Here is a 22751-nt window from a genome sequence, read left to right on the forward strand (position 1 = left end):
AACCTCAGGAGGCTGAAGAAATTTGGCTTGGCACCTAAAACCCTCACAAACTTTTACAGATGCACAATTGAGAGCATCCTGTCGGGCTGTATCACCGCCTGGTACGGCAACTGCAGCGCCTGCAACCACAGGGCTCTTCAGAGGGTGGTGCGGTCTGCCGAACGCATTACCGGGGGCAAACTACCCGCTCTCCAGGACACCTACAGCACCCGATGTCACAGGAAGGCCAAAAAGATAATCAAGGTAATCAACCACTCGAGCCACTGCCTGTTCACCCCTCTATCATCCAGAAGGCGAGGTCAGTACAGGTGCATCAAAGCTGGGACCGAGAGACTGAAAAACAGATTCTATCTCAAGGCCATCAGACTGTTAAATAGCCATCACTAGCACATTAGAGGCTGCTGTTGCCTATTGAAATCACTGGCCACTTTAAGAAATGGAACACTAGTCACTTTAATAATGTTTACATATCTTGCATTACTCATCTCATATGTACAGTGAGGGAAAAAAGTATTTGATCCCCTGCTGATTTTGAGCATGTCACTGACAAAGACATGATCAGTCTATAATTTTAATGGTAGGTTTATTTGAACAGTGAGAGACAGAAAAACAACAAAAAAATCCAGAAAAACGCACGTCAAAAATGTTATAAATTGATTTGCATTTTAATGAGGGAAATAAGTATTTGACCCCTCTGCAAAACATGACTTAGTACTTGGTGGCAAAACCCTTGTTGGCAATCACAGAGGTCAGACATTTCTTGTAGTTGGCCACCAGGTTTGCACACATCTCAGGACGGATTTTGTCCCACTCCTCTTTGCAGATCTTCTCCAAGTCATTAAGGTTTCGAGGCTGACGTTTGGCAACTCGATCCTTCAGCTCCCTCCACAGATTTTCTATGGGATTAAGGTCTGGAGACTGGCTAGGCCACTCCAGGACCTTAATGTGATTCTTCTTGAGCCACTCCTTTGTTGCCTTGGCCGTGTGTTTTGGGTCATTGTCATGCTGGAATACCCATCCATGACCCATTTTCAATGCCCTGGCTGAGGGAAGGAGGTTCTCACCCAAGATTTGACGGTACATGGCCCCGTCCATCGTCCCTTTGATTCGGTGAAGTTGTCCTGTCCCCTTAGCAGAAAAACACCCCCAAAGCATAATGTTTCCACCTCCATGTTTGACGGTGGGGATGGTGTTATTGGTGTCATAGGCAGCATTCCTCCTCCTCCAAACACGGCGAGTTGAGTTGATGCCAAAGAGCTCGATTTTGGTCTCATCTGACCATTTACATTTTAGTCATTTAGCAGACGCTCTTATCCAGAGCAACTTACAGTTAGTGAGTGCATACATTATTTATTTTTATTTTTCATACCCCCCGTGCGAAACGAACCCACAACCCTGGCCTGCAAACGCCATTCTCTACCAACTGAGCTACATCCCTGCCGGCCATTCCCTCCCCTACCCTGGACGACGCTGGGCCAATTGTGCGCCGCCCCATGGGTCTCCCGGTCGCGGCCGGCTACGACAGAGCCTGGATTCGAACCACTCTAGTGGCACAGCTAGCACTGCGATGCAGTGCCTTAGACCACTGCGCCACTGCATTCCTCCTCCTCCAAACACGGCGAGTTGAGTTAATGCCAAAGAGCTCCATTTTGGTCTCATCTGACCACAACACTTTCACCCAGTTCTCCTCTGAATCATTCAGATGTTCATTGGCAAACTACAGACGGGCCTGTATATGTGCCTTCTTGAGCAGGGGGACCTTGCGGGCGCTGCAGGATTTCAGTCCTTCACGGCGTAGTGTGTTACCAATTGTTTTCTTGGTGACTATGGTCCCAGCTGCCTTGCGATCATTGACAAGATCCTCCCGTGTAGTTCTGGGCTGATTCCTCACCTTCTCATGATCATTGCAACTCCACGAGGTGTGATCTTGCATGGAGCCCCAGGCCGAGGGAGATTGACAGTTATTTTGTGTTTCTTCCATTTGTGAATAATCGCACCAACTGTTGTCACCTTCTCACCAAGCTGCTTGGCGATGGTCTTGTAGCCCATTCCAGCCTTGTCTAGGTCTACAATCTTGTCCCTGACATCCTTGGAGAGCTCTTTGGTCTTGGCCATGGTGGAAAGTTTGGAATCTGATTGATTGATTGCTTCTGTGGACAGGTGTCTTTTATACAGGTAACATCCTGAGATTAGGAGCACTCCCTTTAAGAGTGTGCTTCTAATCTCAGCTCGTTACCTGTATAAAATACACCTGGGAGCCAGAAATCTTTCTGATTGAGAGGGGGTCAAATACTTATTTCCCTCATTAAAATGCAAATCAATTTATAACATTTTTGACATGCGTTTTTCTGGATTTTTTTGTTGTTATTCTGTCAAATAAACCTACCATTAAAATTATAGACTGATAATTTCTTTGTCAGTGGGCAAATGTACAAAATCAGCAGGGGATCAAATACTTTTTTCCCTCACTGTATATACTGTATTCTATAATATTCTACTGTATCTTAGTCCATGCCGCTCTGTCATTGCTCATCCATATATGTATATATTCTTAATTCCATTCCTTACCTAGATTTTTGTGTATTGGGTATATGTTGTGAAATTGTTAGATATTACTTGTTAGATATTACTGCGCTGTCGGAGCTAGAAGCACAAGCATTTCGCTACACCCGCGATAACATCTGCTAAACACGTGTATGTGACAAATACAATTTTATTTTATTTTATTTAGTAAAGCTGTAGTTCAAAGAGAGGTTTAATTGATGCTGTGGGAAAGCATACGTACATCAAAGACCATCAAGCACAGTAGACATAAATAAGAGGTCAAGCTCTATAGATTTGGTTAAACTGACAAAGTTCACTAGTTGCTCCAACAAGTGGAGAAAGAGCATGAGAGAGACACAGGCTTGTTATGGGAACGGGTTCAGGGAAAAGTATAAGACCTGATCCCTCTGGTTTCAATCCAGTAAATTAGTCAAATTAGAATCTGGAACCGCTCTTCCCCAAATGCATCTGGCTGGCTAGTCTTTGTGTTTCCATGGTAATACCAGCGAAGCTTCCTGGATGGTAGGCATCAATAACCACCCAATCAGAGTTTAGGCTTAGTGCTAGTGAGATGCTGCAGGCTCCGGGGCCCGCATTCACAAAGATTCTGAGTAGCAGTGCTGCTAAATGATCAGTTTTGCCTTTTAGATCATAATGAATACGATTATACGGACAAGAGGGACCCTACTCTGAAACACTTTTTAAATACGGGCCCTGGATTACTACACAGAGACTTGGTATGATGTAGTAGTGGATATTTTAAACAAGTGTCCAGGAGTCGAGCCAAAAGCATTTTAGTCCCAGGTGGCAGTGCATCAGGCTAGCTAGGCACGCTAAACTCTCATGGCTAACACATGTGTTTTATAGTACAGAGTCTACCTATACAACAGTCTACTGGTTTAAACTTTCTGATTGAAATTCCTCTTTTCAGATCCTAAGGCAGCAGCAACCAGTGGTGAACACACGGAGAGGGTGACCAGGCTGTATGGAAAGAAAAGGAACAGGTGAGAGCCCAATTATTCTATTATTTTCTGATTTCCAAAAGTGCTCTCTATATTATTCATCCATATAACCGCAATAATAGCTACAGTTTGTAATAATTATGATTCAGAAGCAGTGCTAGGACAGTAAATCATTAAATCTGTCTTCACATTAATAATGGGTCTTTCTTTTGTCAGATCGTTTATAATGCATAGAGAAATAAATAGATAATATTTCCCATAGATCAAAGCCTTCTCTGTTGTATGGCCAGCCCAATTACACAGCTAATTGAAGTTGAAATAGCTTTTCAGATATTTGAAGTTGACTAAGTCAGAGATGGCTTAGACTTACAGGATCGTGACTAGGGGTAGGATATACTGAATGGCAATGAAAGAGCCTTGCTCTAACTAGAGAAACTTGACTCTAGCACACAGTGCAGAGTATCAATGTCTCGACTCAAGTTCCAAATACAGAAACAGTGTCAGTCACCTGAGACCGATAAGAGGGGGTGGTCTGGCCAGAAACCCCCAGCTCTGTTTGGGCCAATTCCAAACACCAGTGGACTGGGACTGTCTAGGAGTCAGAAGGGAGAGAGCGGACGCTTCTTCAGCATGCCTGGAGCAGAGGATAGGAGGGTGGCTAGTGCTCGCCTGCCAGAGCACTGGAGAGACGTGAGGGAGTGGAGCATAGAGACGAGACAGAGCCACAGAGTAAGAAAGATCTCACCTGAAACTCTCTTCATCCATCTCTCACCTGCACACTCTCTCTGTGTTTTGTCATCTCAGGCAAACTACCAACACTAAATCGTTGTGTGTGTCTGCTAGGACCTGGGGGGATCCACAAAGGTGAACTCTCTAAGGGTTACAATTATACCTTGGAAGAGTTTTGCTCTAGATGCTACCTTTGATCAGCCCCCGTATTGTATGCACTGCTATGTAGTTTCTAAATGTACATAGATGGATTGGATAGAGTGTATCTATGTGACTGTGTGATAGGGCAACTTAGAAATGTCACTTCATCAAGATTTGAGACTTCTGGGTCACAAGAACAAAGGGGGTGCACAGTTACTGGGGAGAAATCCAGCATGCGGAAAACTGCTCTCTTTGCAAAACTAGGTCTATTGTGATAAAATGTGGCATAAAGAGATTCTGCACTGCAACAACGTCTCACTCTCTTTGAATGATTCATGTCCTTGCGTGTCAGCTGCTTATCATCCCCTTGTCTGTCTGATCTCTCCTTTTCATCTCTATCTCTACCTCTATCTCTACCTCTCTCTCTCTCTACCTCTCTCTCTACCTCTCTATCTCTACCTCTCTATCTCTACCTCTCTCTCTCTCTACCTCTCTTTCACAGATGTGGGTCCAGGATGTAGAAAACGTCCTCAGTTCAATGGCTAGGAAACTGGTGAGTCGGTCCAAGTCTCTGTGTGCTTTTGTGATTACTGCTACTCTAGCGGACATCTGTGTTGTTTGAAGTTGAATTCTGGAACGTGTTTCAAAGGTTCCCTGTACAGGAATATTTACACAGTGATTTATCCTGTGTCAGCTGATAAAGACTTTGAACCATGTGGTAGAGGAGATACGTCTACAGCCTGAAAACTCCATATTCAATAGACACAATGGTTACAGTTTGTAAAAGTATCAAAAAATGTGTTTTGCAGGATGGTCACGTTGCTTTTAACCTGTGTCACACCATTGTTGCAGACAGTAGCATTAGTAAGTTAGCTAGCTGACTAGCTAACTTACAAACTAACTGCCTCTCTCTTCCCTCTCCCAGTGTGCTTCCCTGGATAAATATCCTCGCCACGAGCCTGGGGATGGCTCAAACCACTTCTCCCCTTCCTCCCAAGACTGGTTTCCCTCCCGTCGTCCAGCCCTTATTTACAGGCAACTGTAGGTCCTCTGCACCACAGACTTTATTTTAATTTTATTTAACTAGGCAAGTCAGTTAAGAACAAATTCTTATTTACAATGACGGCCTACCCCGGCCTCCCCTAACCCGGACGATGCTGGGCCAATTGTGCGCCTAAAGAGCTAAGCCATGGAACAGATTGCTCAGCAGCTAAAATGGACAATGGCAGCATGAAGTCTTCATCATTGACTGATTTGAAATGTTTATTGGTGTGAAAGCATCCAGAAACCACCACAGGTAGTGCTGCCACAGAGGAGGAGTCAAAGATCTTCAGTTATATACCAGAGACAACAAAGCTCAGGAAAATACATTTCTAACCTTGTCTGGCTCTCCTCAGTTCAGGGTATGCATGGAAAGCAAAGAGGAACAAAGGTGATGCAAACGTTCCACAGCATGATGTCTACTCCTCTGTGATAAGTTGCTGTTTGACATTCTGGAGAGGTGTAATCATATAAAGACACGGATGTCCTCCAAGAGTTACACTCTAATAAATGATGATGATAAGTCAAACAGAGAGTTTACGGTCTGGCCTTCTCTGGTCCAAGAGGCTAGAGACCAATCCTTCCTCACTCCACCCTCCCCTCAATTAAATAAACAAGTGATTTGTCTGAGCTACACTCTGCTGTATCTTTGTGTGAAAATGTTGGTAGAGTTGGAAATCTGCAAGTGGAAACAGAACATACATCATATCAGTCTGTACACCAAATAAAAAATAATTTAAAAAAAGGCAATTTCGGGTACATGCCAATGTCCATTAGCTTTGACCTGCAGACCACTTGACTAAGTATCCATTTGAGAAGTTATTGATTCTATTGGAGGCTCTGTGGCTTAGGAGGGAAATGGGACTGTGTGGTTGGTAGTTGAATGATTTCTTGGAAGCAGATATGATTTGGTGTCTATATATAGGGTCTCAACAGACGGAGCAGTGCGACCTGTACTGTGTCAGCTGACTTCCTGGTCCCTAGTCTCCTCGGCCCCCGAAATGAGATCCAAGACTTCATGCTTCCTGGCTGATTAAATAAATTATTGATTCCTTGTTGTTGCTGTTGATTTTCTCCTGTTGTCCTGGGGATTTCATTGGTTTGTTTGTTTTCGTCCGTCGGGAGCACAAAGGGAAGGCAAGTTCTTTTAACGAAAAAGTACAAAATGCATTGCCATAAAGGGAATTGGGCAGCATTGGATCCACTCCATTAAAGGGACATCTTCACAATCATCTCCAGTAAGTCGGACCCCAGTAAGGCTAGCTGTCGCCATTGGCGTCGGCTAATGGGGATTCACTTTTTTTTTTTGCAAAGCACCACGCCAACATCAACATATGTGAAAATGGCTGGCTTCTATGTTTTGTAGTAAAAATGATAGAGGAAAATAAGTGTTTACAATGACATCATCAAACAATTAGTAGACAATTACTAGGCAATTTGTAGGTAATGCCTACTCATAATTGGTTAAAATCACACTAGCTTCTGTCCTCATCTGGGTACATTGACTTCAATACAAAACCTAGGAGGCTCATGGTTCTCACCCCCTTCCATAGACTTACATAGTAATTATGACAATGTCCGGAGGGCGTCCTCAAACTTATCAGAGCTCTTGCAGCATGAACTGATGTTGTCCACCCAATCAAAGGATCAGAGAATGAATCTAGTACTGAAAGCATAAGCTACAGCTAGCTAGCACTGCAGTGCATAAAATGTGGTGAGTAGTTGACTCAGAGAGAGAAAGACAATAGTTGAACAGTTTTGAACAAATTCATTTCTTCCTAAATTAAGGAGAAGCAGAGAGAGAGAGAGAGAGCGAGAGATAGCTATATTTGGTTGTATTTTTTAAACCTTCACTTTCACTTAGTTAGCAAATGCAGCTAGCTAGTTTAGCCTACTCAAACACCTAGCAAAAACAGGGAGGGATGCTATGTTAGCTAGCTGGCTATGGCTATCCAACACTGGAACTCTTCCAAGTCAAGGTAAGCTTTTGGTTTTATTCATTTATTGCCACCGTGGCTTGCCGGTCTAACTGCTAACTGCTTTCTGCACTGTACAGGTTTACTAGCGCGTTAGTTTTAGTAGTAGTTGACTATGACGTGACAATAACGGTAATGATATGAAGGTTCGGCTTGGAAGTTTTTTTTCGCCTGGTCACAGACAGCTGATGTGTTGTGCACGAAGTCCGAAGGGAAAAGGTGAGAGTAGGAGAGCGTGTAGATAGATAGTTGCGAGAAGGAATTATATATACAACGAGCAAAGTGATCATGCTGTTTTTATGTGGATGCTATGAAAGTGAACTGTTTGTGTGTGATCAGGGGTGTATTCATTCCGCCGATTCTGTTGAAAAACGTTTCTTAAACAGAAGCAAACGGAACGAAACGGGGATAAACATAAATGAATTTGTCCAATAGAAACTCAATTTGCAACTGTTAGACTAATGATTATACCCTAGATCAGCTAGATGCAGGCAAGAGTGTGCAAGGCGTTATTGAATGTGTCACTGTCTGTCACCTTGATTACTCAAAATTCTCTCATCCTGTCCATCTACGTTTTACATTTTCATTCATAGGCTAGGTTGTAGCAACCTCATGATGGCTACAGGGAAAATGTGAGTATCATGTAGTACTGACTGGACCAACTACCAACCATACATGGCACAATGTCAGCCATGTAATGGGGATAATATGTACCCTGTGCATCTCCCGCCTGCCAAGTGCACACTCTAAATCCACCTCTGTAATCAAGAGAATCATATCAGGCGGAGAGTGGCGATAGCACTGGATGGCGATCTCTCTATCTTGCTACCGGCCCGATGCTCCCTAGTGTCTCAAATTAAGAGGTGAAAGCGAGGAGCTTTTAGTGCAGTGAGCGGACCAGAGCGGAGCAGAGCGGAGCAGAGGCCCTGTGGGTAATGAGCATAGCCTTCCTGCTTTCCTCTCTCTGGCTGGCAGACCTGGAGAGCTAATTTAATGGCCAGAACTGAGCTACTCTAATGGAACCTGATAGAGAGGGGCCAGGGGACAGAGAGATAGTTAAGGCCACGGGTATGACAAAACATTTATTTTTACTGCTCTAATTACGTTGGTAACCAGTTTATAATAGCAATAAGGCACCTCTGGGTTTGTGATATATGGCCAATATACCATGGCTAAGGGCTGTGTCCTAGCACTCCGCATTGTGTCGTGCAAAGGGCTGCCCTTGCCGTGGTATATTGGCCATATACCACACCCCCTTGGGCCTTATTGCTTAAATAAGCTTAAATAGAGTCTGCACAGCAACGCTCAAATCAATGTATGCCCAGGCACTGGAGCCCATTGCTGGCCACACTTCTCATCAACCTAATATTTGCGCGGGTCCAATCCCAAACATGGATAAACACAAACAGAGATGGAGACAGAGAGTTAGGAAGAGACTGGGGGAAAGAGAGAGATAGGGATGAACTGATTGACCGGTAGGAGTTTAAAGTTTGAATTGTCTCATCATGCACAATATCTAGTTGCTTTTTAACATTAATAAGGCAAGTGCAGAGCACATGAAGGCACCGGCACACATCCCTCAGCCTCCTACTCATCCCCCTTTCCTACAGTCCTCCAGTCCTCCTGGTCCCCAGGTTCCTCTCCTCTACCCACTTTCCATTCCTTTATCTCCTACTCCATTCCCTATTCTTCCTACCCCCAAGTTCCTCTCCTCTCTACCCCAACTCCACCCATCTATCCCCCATTACTCCCATCCTTGTAACCCACATGTTTTTCTCCCCTCCCCTCCAGAGGGATTAAGGCCTGTGGATAACCCATCTCCTGAGGTAATCCTGACAGAGGGGAGCAGCATAATTAACCCTGGGCTGATACAGCAGCCTCCCTGCAGCGACCCTCAGACCACTGACAAGAGGCTCCGCAGGCAATTACATCAGCCTTGAGGGTACTCAAAACACTCAGCCGCCCTCCACTCCGCAGGGGTCACAGACTCATCCTCCTCCTATCCACAATAGCAAGGTATCCTTTCAATTCAGCCTTTTCTTTATTATCTCACTCATAGTCGCCACTTCAGGCACGAGGCAACATTCAGGGCGCTGAGGAGCTGCATGCTAATTGGCCTTGCATTAGCATAGAGAAATTACATTTTACATTTACGTCATTTAGCAGATGCTCTTTTTGTTGGGTCCCCCGTGGGAAACGAACCCACAACCTTGGGCTTGCAAGCGCCATGCTCTACCAACTGAGCTACCCTCTTCGTTTGGCAGTGGAGGGGTTAAATTTACAGATAGCTAGAGGCACACTCCAACACTAAGACATTATTTACAAACGAAGCATTTGTGTTTAGTGAGTCTGCCAGATCAGAGGCAGTGGGGATGACAAGTTCTCTTGATAGGTGCATGAATAGGACCATTGTCCTGTCCTGCTAAGAATTCGAAATGTAACGAGTACTTTTGGGTGTCAGGAAAAATGTATGGGAGTAAAAAGTACATATTTTCTTTAGGAATGTAGTGAGGGGAAAAGTAAATGTTGTCACAAATATAAATAGTAAAGTAAAGTACAGATATCCCCCTAAAAATACTTAAGTAGAACTTCAAAGTATTTTTCTTAATTACTTAACACCACTGAACATTGCAAGAATATTCCAGTGTCTAGTTTTCTGAGGGTTAGTTTTCTAGAAACATTTCATGGGAGCATTGCAAGAACATTCATGTGTCCAGTTTTCAGAGGTTACGAGAATATTCCTCCAACGTCACACCAAACATACACAGAACATAGTTGCCATGTTGTCAGAATATTAGATATGAATATTCTAGACACGTTTCATGGGAACGTTGCAAGAACACATAGTTTTCAGAGGGTTAGGAGAATATTGCTTAATTGTCACACCAAACACACACAGGACATGGTTGCCATGTTCTCAGAATATAAGATATTAATGTTCTAGACACGTTTGATGTTTGTGCAAAGGGTAGCAATACAGGTGAAATCAGTCATTGACACAGACATGGTGCTGTAAATCGGAATACTGTGAATCAAGAGGTTGTGAGTTCAAATCCCAGGTGAGGACATAATTAATGTATAAATTAACATGCACAATGGAATCATGCTTGTCAAATATGTAAGTTGAAAGCAATGTTTGTGTGTGTGGGTCCTTAACCTTGCCAACAGACAAAGAGCTGTGAATAGATCACTGGTTCACCAATAAAATAAAATGTTATTTGTCACATGCTTTGTAAGCAACAGGTGTGGACTAACAGTGAAATGCATACATATGGGCCCTTCCCAACAATGCAGAGAGAAAGAAATAATTGAAAATTGTAATAATAAAGTAATGATAGATACACAATGAGTGACGTCAACTTGGCTATATGCTGATGTGTAGGTAATTGAGGTAGATACTGTATGTACATATAACTAGGCATAAAGTGCCTTGATGGGCTCGGCAACATTCGTGGCCAAAAATAATGGCACCCTTGCACTTTTTTCATGGAATTTTTCCCTAAAAATAAGTTGAAATTGAACAAAGTATTTGGTCTCCACAATTTTTTCTTTCACTGTTAATATTACAGAACCTTTGTTTTTGATTCAGAACTTAATATTTCCATTTAAATCAGAAAATAAATAGAAATGGCATTGACAAAATGATTGATACCCTAGACTTAATATTTGGTAGCACAGCTTTGGTCAAAATAACTGCAATCAAGCGCTACCTATAGCCATCAATGAGCTTCCTGCACCTCTGTACTGGCAGTTTGGCCCACTCCTCTTGTGCAACTGCTCCAGTTCTCCCAGATTTGAAAGGTGCCCTTCTCCCAACTGCTGTTTTCAGATCTCTCCGCAAGTTTTCAATAGGATTTAGATCTGGACTCATTGCTGGCCACTTCAGAACAGTCCAGCATTTTGTCTTGAACCATTCCTGGGTGCTTTTTGAAGTGTGTTTGGGGTCATTGTCCTGCTGGAAGACCCATGACCTTCGACAGAGACCCAGCTTTCTGACACTGGGTCCGGCATTGCACTCCAAAATGCCTTGTTATTATCCTGATTTCATGATGCCATGCACACGTTCAAGGCACCCAGTACCAGAGGCAGCAAAGCAACCCCAAAACATCACTGAAACTCCTCCATGTTTGACTGTAGGGAAGGTGTTATTTTCTTTGAAGGCTTCATTTTGTTTTCTGTAAACATAGAAATGGGTCTGCTTTACCAAAAAGCTCTAATTGGTCTCATCTGTCCACAGGACATTCTCTCAGAAGGATTTTTGCATGTTCAGGTGTGTTTTGGCAAATTGAAATCGGACTTTCTTATGTCTTTCTCTCAGCAGTGGGGTCCTCCTGGGTCTCCTACCATATAACCCCCTTTCGTTGAGTTGGCGACGGATGGTGCGGGTTGAAACTGTCGTACCTTGTGTCTGAAGGTCAGCTTGAATCTGTGTGGCAGTTGACCGAGGTGCTTTCTCCACCGTTCGAATTATCCTTCGATGCAATCTTCCATCAAGTTTTCTTTTGCAGCCACGTCCAGGGAGGTTGGCTACAGTGGCATGGGCCTTAAACTTCTAGATAACATTACACACGGTGGAAACAGGAACATCAAGGTATCTGTACTTGTAGCCTTGAGATTGTCCATGCTTGGCTACAATCTTGTGTCTTTTCTCCATGCTCATTGCAGTACACACAGTGACACAAAACAGGAGAATGAGTCCTTTTCTCTATTCAAACTGGTTGATTTAGTGATTTTTTTATTGCAGGCACCTGCAACTCCACAGGTGAGTTCAATTCCAAAGTAAAGGAGAAACACCTGCTTGAAATCTGATTATTTCTAACTTCTTCTAGAAGGTGCCAATAATATTGTCCGGGCCATTTTAGGATTTCTTTGTGGAATAAGCTAACATTTAGTAAATTATTCCGATTTTTTGGTTTTGTTCAACTGCACACCGAAGACATACTAATGTGGACACCAACATATTTTGGAAGAAATTGTGCATTATTTGAAAAAAGTACAAGGGTGCCAATATTTTTGGCCACGACTGTATAATGAAATATATATTTTTAGAACGTTTCTTTGGGACCATCAGGCGACGTCCTACAAACGTTTCTAGGGACATCCCCAGAACAAGCCAGGAACTAGACAAAAACATCCAGGGGACCATGACAGAATGTCCTATGTTTTAAACATCCTTGGACACAGGAATGTTCTTGCAACGTTCCAATGGAAACGTGTCTAGAACATGAATATCTTATATTTGGAGAACATGGCAACCATGTTCAGTGTATAATGGGTGTGATGTTGATGGAATAATCTCCTAACCCTCAGAAAACTGGACACATGAATGTTCTTGCAACGTCCCATGAAACGTGTCTAGAAAATTAATATTGGATATTCTGAGAACATGGTAACCACGTTCTGGGTAAGTTCTTAACTCTAACACCAAAACATGCTAAATAGGTTCTCAGAAGGTTTTTGCTAACATAGATAGAATGTTCCCATAACTAACGGAAAACTGGACACTCAAACATCAGGGGAACATTACTGGTAACATTACAAAAACGTTCTCTCTACCTAGAATTGTTAGCTGGGAGGACCCTGCCTGGGAGCTGCCCATTAAGTGCCTGAGAGGAAAGAGTAAAATATGACTTGATCAGTGCACTAGGCTAACTCATTCTAGACCAAGTAAACAGTAAACACATAAAAGTGCTGACTTCACCTTGGGTTGACTGCATACGTGCTGAGAGAGGAGTGCTTTTCCACTGAGAGGCACATAAGTGTGCAGATGGATTCCGGCTTCAGGGCACCGATCAACACATCACACTGGATCTGGTTGAAGAGATGCCACACATCAGCGATACCCAATGGCCTCGGGTCTCACATCGTTGCATAAACCGGCTGACGTTCAAAGAGTTAAATGGAGTGACTTTAATTGAAACTGGCAAGTCGGCTCTGTCATTTCACAAGACTGCCTCCCAATCATACAGCATGAGTCCACATGACACATATCGATGTGCATATCATCATTTTAGGCTAACTCCCCACAAAACAACAAAGTCGGAACAACTCCCAACAACCAAACCAGGTCATGGGAATGAGAGTGGCGAGAATGGCCCAGTGCCACCACCACCCACCAACACGCCAAGACTAGTGATCCCCCACCTTGGAGGGGAGAGCCTGGGCTTCCCCTGCCTGCTTGTCTCCCCTGGCTGGTGTCCCCCTCCACATCCAGGGCATGAGTCACCCTTCTGGCCTGACTCACCCTTCAGGCAGGCTGCCCTGGATGGGAGGGTGGAAGAGTGGAGGAGTAGGGGGAGAGAAGGGGGAGTGTCTGAAGAAACAGAGCAGAATTAAGGGGCGGGGGCGTCAGAGGGAAAGCCAGGCCGACAGGCAGCAAACCCTCTGTAAGTCCTCAGAACTAAGAGGCCCAGACGGGGGACTTCGTCTTGGTTGATTTCATAACTGCAAAGACATGACAGTCTCTCCCTGCCTCCCAATTTGTGTGTGTGTGCCTGTGTGTGTGCACGGGTATGTGTTTGTGTGTGTGTGTGTGTGTGTCGTACAGCTGATACAATGATCTGCCTAAAATAATGTAATCCTTAAGAGTCTATGATGCACATGTGCGTCAATCTAAGTAACATAATAAAAGAATCCCCCATCAAAATCTGTCAGTTTAAGCTAGAGATATCAGGTTTTCTTTGCATGGGCTGCGTCTCAATCCGCCATATCCGCCTATGTCCGCCTTCCGCATCTCCGGTGGAAGGTGGCCGAGCTACAGCTGTGTTTGTCAGACCATGAGACATCCCGGAAATCTGTCTTCTCATGAAAACTTATGTAGCGTCTGAACGGCCTACAAACTAGCCTACATACTATTATGTAAGGGGAAAAGGGAGACTCTCACGAACATGATGGTGTTCTCCGTTTTTCTATACAACCCCCAGAAGTGTCACGGGACTCGTCTGAAGTCGGTAACGCTGATGTCTGTAGTGTTCGAACCATTTGAGCTACAAACTATTATGACCCCACTATGGAAAGGGGAGACTCTCACAAACACGATGGTGTTCTCCATGGTGCTCTACAAGCTCTTGTCTGAAGGTAACCCATAGAAACGAATGGAAGTATGGAGGTAGTTTTGTGCCAACAAAAATAAGGGATTAAATGTGTCAAAAAAAAACACAAATATTTCCTGAGGTTTCTTATATCTCCTTGATATAGGACAGACACTTCTAAACCTTATTCATTATGACGTATTTCTTTACTGTATTTTTTGCCATTTATGAAAGTTTTATTCTGTCACGTTCGTTGAATGACGGGTCAGACCAAGGCGCAGCGTGATATACGTACATGTTTATTCAGTGTAAGTGTAAGTCGCTCTGGATAAGAGCGTCTGCTAAATGACCAATTTATTTATTTATTTATTTACATACTCCTGAGTGGTGCAGTGGTCTAAGGCACTGCATCGCAGTGCTAACTGTGCCACTAGAGATCCTGGTTCGAATCCAGGCTCTGTCACAGCCGGCTGCGACCGGGAGACTCATGGGCGGCGCACAATTGATCCAGGGTAGGGGAGGGAATGGCCGGCAGGGATGTAGCTCAGTTGATAGAGCATGGCGTTTGCAATGCCAGGGTTGTGGGTTCGATTCCCACGGGGGGGCAGTATTAAAAAATATGTATTCACTAACTGTAAGTCGCTCTGGATAAGAGCATCTGCTAAATGACTAAAATGTAAATGTAAATGTACACTGAATAAACACACAACAAAACAATAAACCAACGACACGTGAAGTCCAAGGTAGAACACACAACATACCTTCCACGGAACAAGATCCCACAACTCAATAGTGCCAATAGGCTGCCTAAGTATGGTCCCCAATCAGAGACAACGAGCTACAGCTGCCTCTGATTGGGAACCACACCAGCCAACATAGAAATACACATACTAGATAATACAACATAGAACATACACAACAAAGAATATACACACCCTGACTCAACATATAAGAGTCCCCTGAGTCAGGGCGTGACATATTCAATGCATTTCTATGGGATATAGTAGTAAAGGCCAATATATCTATATTTTATCAAACAATCTTTTACATATTTTTTGGGGGACCTAAATGGGACCTGAGTGTTAAAGTACAAATGGAGAATAGAGCGGCTCAGCCAGGTAAAACATAATGAGCACTTGACATCTCTGCACCTTGGCAACCAGATAATATTTATCCGACATCCAAATCAATTAAATTGCTTCAGACCAATGTGGTCTGTTGTGGTTGAGCATGGAGTGCAAGTCTTCAGGGAATGACTATTGTGCTGTGGCTACTGTAGCTACATCTCAGGAGTTAATTGGTGATTGAGGCCAAGGTTATCTGAGGAGAATGCATCTGCAGAGTCGTGACTGACAGAGAAAATTGAGCAGGTCATTAGAATGGTCCTCTCATAAGACTTAAAGTAAAAGGGGTTTGGACCTCCTGAAAAGCACTATATGCGAGGCTGTGTCCCCCTTGGAGGCCAGCCTAGGCTCAGAGCAATACAAAATATACTTTACGTATTTCTGAGCACCTCCAAGACGTATGATACCTACTAATTTACTTCAGACAGAAATAAAAGTAGGGAGGTTGGTAGGGGGAGGATGGGTGGGCGTAATCCGAGACAATCCAAAGGTTGCATGTTCATGTCGGGAACAACTGTGGCATTTTAGTTAACCCTTTGATTGAGAGTTACCTACAGTTGAAGTCAGAAGTTTACATACACCTTAGCCAAATACATTTAAACTCAGTTTTTCACAATTCCTGACATTTTATCCTAGTAAAAAATCCCTGTCTTAGGTCAGTTAGGATCACCACTTTATTTTAAGAATGTGAAATGTCAGAATAATAGTAGAGAGAATGATTAATTTCAGCTTTTATTTATTTCATCACATTCCCAGTGGGTCAGAAGTTTACATACACTCAATTAGTATTTGGTAGCATTTCCTTTAAATTCTTTAACTTAAGTCAAACGTTTCGGGAGCCTTAAGCTTCCCACAATAATTGGGTGAATTTTGGCCCATTCCTCCTGACAGAGCTGGTGTAACTGAGTCAGGTTTGTAGGCCTCCTTGCTCGCACACACTTTTTCAGTTCTGCCCACACATTTTCTATACGATTGAGGTCAGGGCTGACAATACTTGACTATGTTGTCCTTAAGCCATTTTGCCACAACTTTGGAAGTATGCTTGTGGTCATTGTCCATTTGGAAGACCCATTTGCGACCAAGCTTTAACTTCCTGACTGATGTCTTGAGATGTTGCTTCAATATATCCACATAATTTTCCTTCCTCATGATGCCATCTATTTTGTGAAGTGCACCAGTCCCTCCTGCAGCAAAGCACCCCACAGCATGATGCTGCCACCCCCGTGCTTCACGGTTGGGATGGTGTTCTTTGACTTGCAAGCTAACCCCTTTTTCCTCCAAACATAACGATGGTCATTATGGCCAAACAGTTCTATTTTTGTTTCATCAGACCAGAGGACATTTCTCCAAAAAGTACGATCTTTGTCCCCATGTGCAGTTGCAAACCGTAGTCTGGCTTTTTTATGGCGGATTTGGAGCAGTGGCTTCTTCCTTGCTGAGCGGCTTTTCAGGTTATGTCGATTATAGGACTCGTTTTACTGTGGATATAGATACATCATTTTCTGGAATTTCTCCAGCATCTTGCACAAGGTCCTTTGCTGTTGTTCTGGGATTGATTTACACTTTTCGCACCAAAGTACATTCATCTCTAGGAGACAGAACACGTCTCCTTCCTGAGCGGTATGACGGCTGCGTGGTCCCATGGTGTTTATACTTGCGTACTATTGTTTGTACAGATGAACGTGCTACCTTCAGGCATTTGGAAATTGCTCCCAAGGATGAACCAGTCTTGTGGAGGTCTACAAAAAAATGTCGGAGGTCTTGGCTGATTTCTTTTGATTTTCCCATGCACTGAGTTTGAAGGTAGGCCTTGAAATACATCCACAGGTACACCTCCAATTGACTCAAATGATGTCAATTAGCCTATCAGAAGCTTCTAAAACCATGACATCATTTTTCTGGAATTTTCTAGCTGTTTAAAGGCACAGTCAACGTAGTGTATGTAAACTTCTGACCCACTGGAATTGTGATACAGTGAATTATAAGTGAAATAATCTGTCTGTAAACAATTGTTGGAAAAATGACTTGTGTCATGCACAAAGTAGATGTACTAACCGACTTGCCAAAACTAAAGTTTGTTAACAAGAAATGTGTGGAGTGGTTGAAAAATTAGTTTTAATGACTCCAACCTAAGTGTGTGTAAACTTCCAACTTCAACTGTATCTAAAAGTACAGAGGGTTTTCTTTAATGGAAGCCTCTCTAATGCAAATTCGATTGAGTGTGGTGTACCGCAGGGTAGCCGGCTTGGGCCATTTATTGTTTTAGGTTTTTACTATTGACCTTCCACTGACCATGAATAAAGCCTGTGTGTCAATGACTTAACCATATACACATCAGCTACATGTTTTGTTTCCTGTTTGGTCCCAGCTAATTGGGGATCCTAATCAAATACAAAAAATACTAAACTTAACCCAATTCACCTAAGTAAATTCACCTAACCTTTGTCATTTTAGTTCTCCTAACCTTTGTCGTTAGTTCCCCTAACCGCCAACGTAAATTATCCCCGTAATTCTCCTGGTCTTAGATAAAGACGTGCAACACTATATGTCCTCCAAGAGGTATGATATTGTATGACCCCTATTCCATTCATAATGTAACCTAACGTAACGTAGCATATCATACTAAATAGAGTGTCGCAGAATTACATACAGAATAATATGAATTGCCCTGAGACCACATTGCGGAAGTGCACAGGCTAGAAAGCTCACAGCTGGAGTGTTGAGGTAAAAAAGACTCAAGAGTTGCCATTTACAGCCCACTCGGAGAACTCCTCAGCTGTGTCATTTTGTGAATTGAGGAATTCACATCTTCACCCCAATTTGAAATCAAAAGCGTCTTTGTGGAGAAACCGATCGGATTGTGTGATCTATATAGTCGCAAGCTGGGGAAACCGGCTTGTTTCCAGAAATGTACACATACAAGCGCACGCGCCTACAGACACGCGTACAGACACACACGCACATGCACACACACACCATAAAACACATTACATAACATACATTTTGATATTCCCTTCCCAATAAACCTTGAAAGCATAAATACATTTTAAAACACTATCCAAGCAGGAATGCATTACATTGGCATCTACCCTTCTTTTCAGCATGAATTTGAAAATAAACACAGTAGCTTTTAGTAGCGCATCATGTGGTACAAGACTTGCATGCGAATGAGATCATCTCATCTCCCCTCCGGGCCCAGGTGTTTACTGAGACCCATAATTAGCATCTGCATAAATTCATTCAACCCTCCCTCCCACAGCAGTCTAGCTAGAGAAATGTGCCAATGCCTGGAGCACCTGCCCAACCAGCTACAGCCCCCCATTCTGGGAGCCCAAAGCATGATAACAGGGATTCTGATTTTATTTTCAAGCAAGGGGAGGTCAGATTGAGGGAACACTCACCTTGAGTTCAGTCTCCCTTAGTGCAAAATTGTGTTGTGCCATTGAAATTCTGTTGTGGCATCTGACATTGTGTTGTGGCATCTAAAATTGTGTTATGGCATCTGAAATTGTGTTATGGCAATTCAGAAAACAAAAATGATAGTCTTTCATTCGTCTAAGCATTATGGCAACATTAGCTTTGGTCTGTTCTTTGATCCAATCCAACACTGCCATCTGTTGGTGAGAAGTAGGCTACACTGTACCTCAAAGCACCATGCAACTATTGCATGTAGAGCCATGTGATAATGATAATATCAGTTATTGACTTTAGGGTGGCAAACTTTCAATTCCCTCAGTAAAATGGTTTATATTCAGTATAGTGTGGGACTTGGTCTTCAATATCTCAGTGAGTGCGAACAAAGTATTTGGTGCAATGCGTGTGTGTGCGTGAAAGGGTTGAGTTAAATGTCTGTTTTCCATAGAGTTCTTAACATAAAGAGAGGAGAGTAGAAGAATGAAGTGTCAAATATGTAAACAAGCACAGTACATGGCTATAATCAATGCTTTGAAATGGATTATGAAGATCTAAATGGAATAGGAATGTGATACAATGTTCCAAGACGGCACCACAGATACAGTAGGCTAGTCTCCCTTACATTTTGAACAAGCTATAATTAACTTGTATAAAGTTTTCAGGTACAAATTTGGCAATTGTTTTCCTATTAGAATTTAACAGAAACCATATTAGGCCTATTCATAAAGAGTAGGGGCCTACAGTCGTCATGAAAGTGGTGACAGATTTACGTCATAATGGCCAAGGTTCTAATTCCTAATTCTATGGCCAAGGTTATAAATTGAACCACTTAGCTAAACACACACAAACACCCCTTCAGACCCTATCTGCCTCTCAGGAGAGCTGGAGAGAGGAGAAGGGAGATCTTGAGAGGAGGATCAGAGAGGTCGAGAGAGAGATGGCCGGCCAGCAACTCTTCGATGTTCTCCTGGAGGATATCAAGAAAGAGCAAGAACTCAAGCAGAACACTCTCCAGGAGAGCCTCCGGACCTTAGACAAAGGAAATCTCCATGCTGCCATGGCCAAGTAGGAGAAGTGGCTGGCCAGTCAGAGACGAATGGAACGAGAAACAAAGTCTCCTTCAGGTCGTGAGCGGCATGCTGGTCGAAAACAGACAAAATGATCGCTAAGCTCAAGGAGTAAGAGAGTGAGAGAAGAGACTTGAACACACAAATGGCCATAAAGCTCCAGCAGGCTGAAAATAGACTTTAAACAGAAGCTCAGAGCTCTTTGTCAAACCATGGATGACTGGAAAAAGGATGAATCCAAAACAATACAAGTCAGGGCCAACCTCGAGGCCCAGTCCCCCCATCAGGAGGTTAGAAGTTAGAGAGAGAAGAGCTGGAGAGGTTGAGAGTGGCAGAGAAGGGGTGGATGGAGGAGATAGAGAAAGAGGAGGACGAGGAGATCAAGTCTCTTGTGCTGTCCCCCTTATTAATATCTGCAATGATGAAAATCGAACTTTCAAAAAGCATATTGATTAGTTTGTTAAGAAATTAAGAATTTAAATTGGCTTATTTTATAGGACTAGGTCATACCTTTCATTAAATAGCAGAAAAAAAGAAATAAATATAGACTATAAATGCAGCTGCAGGGCTAACGGCGATAGGTTCAGTACACACACTGCATTCTGTATCAGAAACTTGAAGGATTTTTTTTATAAAGCCTCTCTGCATAAATGTTTTATATTGTAACAGAGATTGAGTTGACACGAGTTAAACATTAGGAATAATCTCCATGGGTCTCTAAAATTTGATGAATTGGTGCTTCTAGGGCAATTCAAAAGGCTGATTGAGGACCTTTTTACTGAAGAATGTGTTTGTTTTCTATGATTGTGTTTGGATTTTTGTGTATTGATGTGAATATTGATGTGTATGCAGGGACTCATCTGTAAAAGAGACCTTGGTCTCAGCATGACTCCCTGTCAAAAGAAAGGTTAAATAAAATAAATAAAAACCTTTAAACAGGAGCAGGACCAGTTGCTAGAGGAGATACAAAGGAGGATGGTCCAGCTGCAGGAAGCTCTGGATGAAAAGGTACAGACATTAACTACTCTTCCATAGATTGACTTATACTTTAGAACTTTACTGAAACATGTCAAATAGGCTGATGATGATGATGACCTTCAGTATTTATTAGTGAGGGTATACTGTGTCTCTATTTTAGAACCAGAATAGCAGCAAAGGTTGTCTGAAAGCGCTCTGGTTCAAGAAGAAGACGCCAGAGAAGAAACCAGAGGGAACAGAGAAGAAGAAGAAATGGTTGACACAAAGGAAGAGGAAGGGGTGGATGTGGGGTTGAGGATCATATTTTCCATCATATTGATCCTCCCAAAAAAACTGGTATCATCAGTTTGAAATGTAAACATAACTATACAAATGAATCAACAGGAATGGTCTATGGTGTTTGATCCTTTGAAGAATGAACACAGCATGAGTTCACTGTCCTAGTCAGCTTAGACCCTGTGCTGATAGGGGAGGGGGAGTGTAAAATACAAGATGTGCCAGTTACTACTAATGGACATAAGAGTGCCCTAACTTAAAATGTACACAGTAAAAATGCTTTATACTCAGTGTAGCCTACACTTTGAGTAGTGGACTCCAATCATTCACTTGATAGGTTCTACTGAGTTATTAGGTTCTTCAACATCATTAGAGCCCAAACTGTCTTTGTTGTTTTTATTTACATTTAAGTAATTTAGCAGACGCTATTATCCAGAGCGACTTACAGTTAGTGAGTGCATAAATTTTTTTCATACTGGCCCCCCGTGGGAATCGAACCCACAACCCTGGCGCTGCAAGCGCCATGCTCTACCAACTGAGCTACACGGGGCCACACACTGTTTCGATGACTAATCTGATAAAGGGTAATTACACTGAGATAGATATTCTCCCCCCTTCTAACACCCCAGAGACGGGCTAGTGGTAGAACAAGCGTCTTGATGCCAAAACCAATTAATCACACCCTCTTTATCTACAGCTAGAGAGAGAGAGAGAATTCATTATCAAATGAAACCAGAGGCCTACTGTGTGTAACTGCCCTGACACTATCCTCTGCCACTACAACCATGGTTATAGCAGATCCAGACCAAGTTGCAGCAGATCAATTCATATCCAATAGCTTTGCCTGACAAGGCTGTCTCAGTAGCTTGCAAGGGTTGAGCCATTACTGCATCTTGAGCCATAGTGCATCTTCAATACAATGCTGTGTCAGAGTAAGTACAACAACGCTGATATGTTTAGCCTAAACTGTTATAAACATCATTATCAAGATTTTTAAAAACAATTAATGTAAAAACTCCATATCAACACTCAATATCAACAGTGTTGCTGTGAAAAAATGATTTCAAATAATAAAATAAATGTTGATCATCATATTACATATTAAGAATTTATTTTTGTCAACCAATTTTTCAAATGTATGTTTTTTCATCAGAAATGGTTATTGCTTACCTTAATGTGTGTGTAAAATATTACTGTTCTCAGATTTTTAATTCATGGACTTTAGATGTGTATGAAATTGTGTTTTGTTGCAAAACGCTATATATCCATTGTTTAGCTGGAATGGAATGTTTGTATCCTATATGTCTGACTGTGATATGTGGTTGTTTTACTGAGCTACAGTATCTTAAGATGAATGCACTTAATGTAAGTTGCTCTGAATTAGACCATCTGCTAAATGACTAAAATGTAAATGTTTTACATACAGATCTCAAATTACTTTAATAAAAATCAAACGTTTTTTAAATAT

General features: G+C 42.6%; 1 long non-coding RNA gene across 1 annotated transcript; it reads left to right on the forward strand.

Moving 5' to 3' along the window:
* Positions 1-7365: 7365 nt before the first annotated feature.
* On the forward strand, positions 7366-21672 carry LOC123486953. The gene is made up of 4 exons (XR_006659565.1): positions 7366-7396; positions 9185-9409; positions 20969-21037; positions 21168-21672. It is a non-coding gene; the product is annotated as an uncharacterized LOC123486953 (long non-coding RNA).
* Positions 21673-22751: the final 1079 nt, after the last annotated feature.

Source organism: Coregonus clupeaformis, unplaced genomic scaffold, assembly GCF_020615455.1.
Source record: "Coregonus clupeaformis isolate EN_2021a unplaced genomic scaffold, ASM2061545v1 scaf1379, whole genome shotgun sequence".
In the NCBI taxonomy this organism is placed as follows: Eukaryota; Metazoa; Chordata; class Actinopteri; order Salmoniformes; family Salmonidae; genus Coregonus; species Coregonus clupeaformis.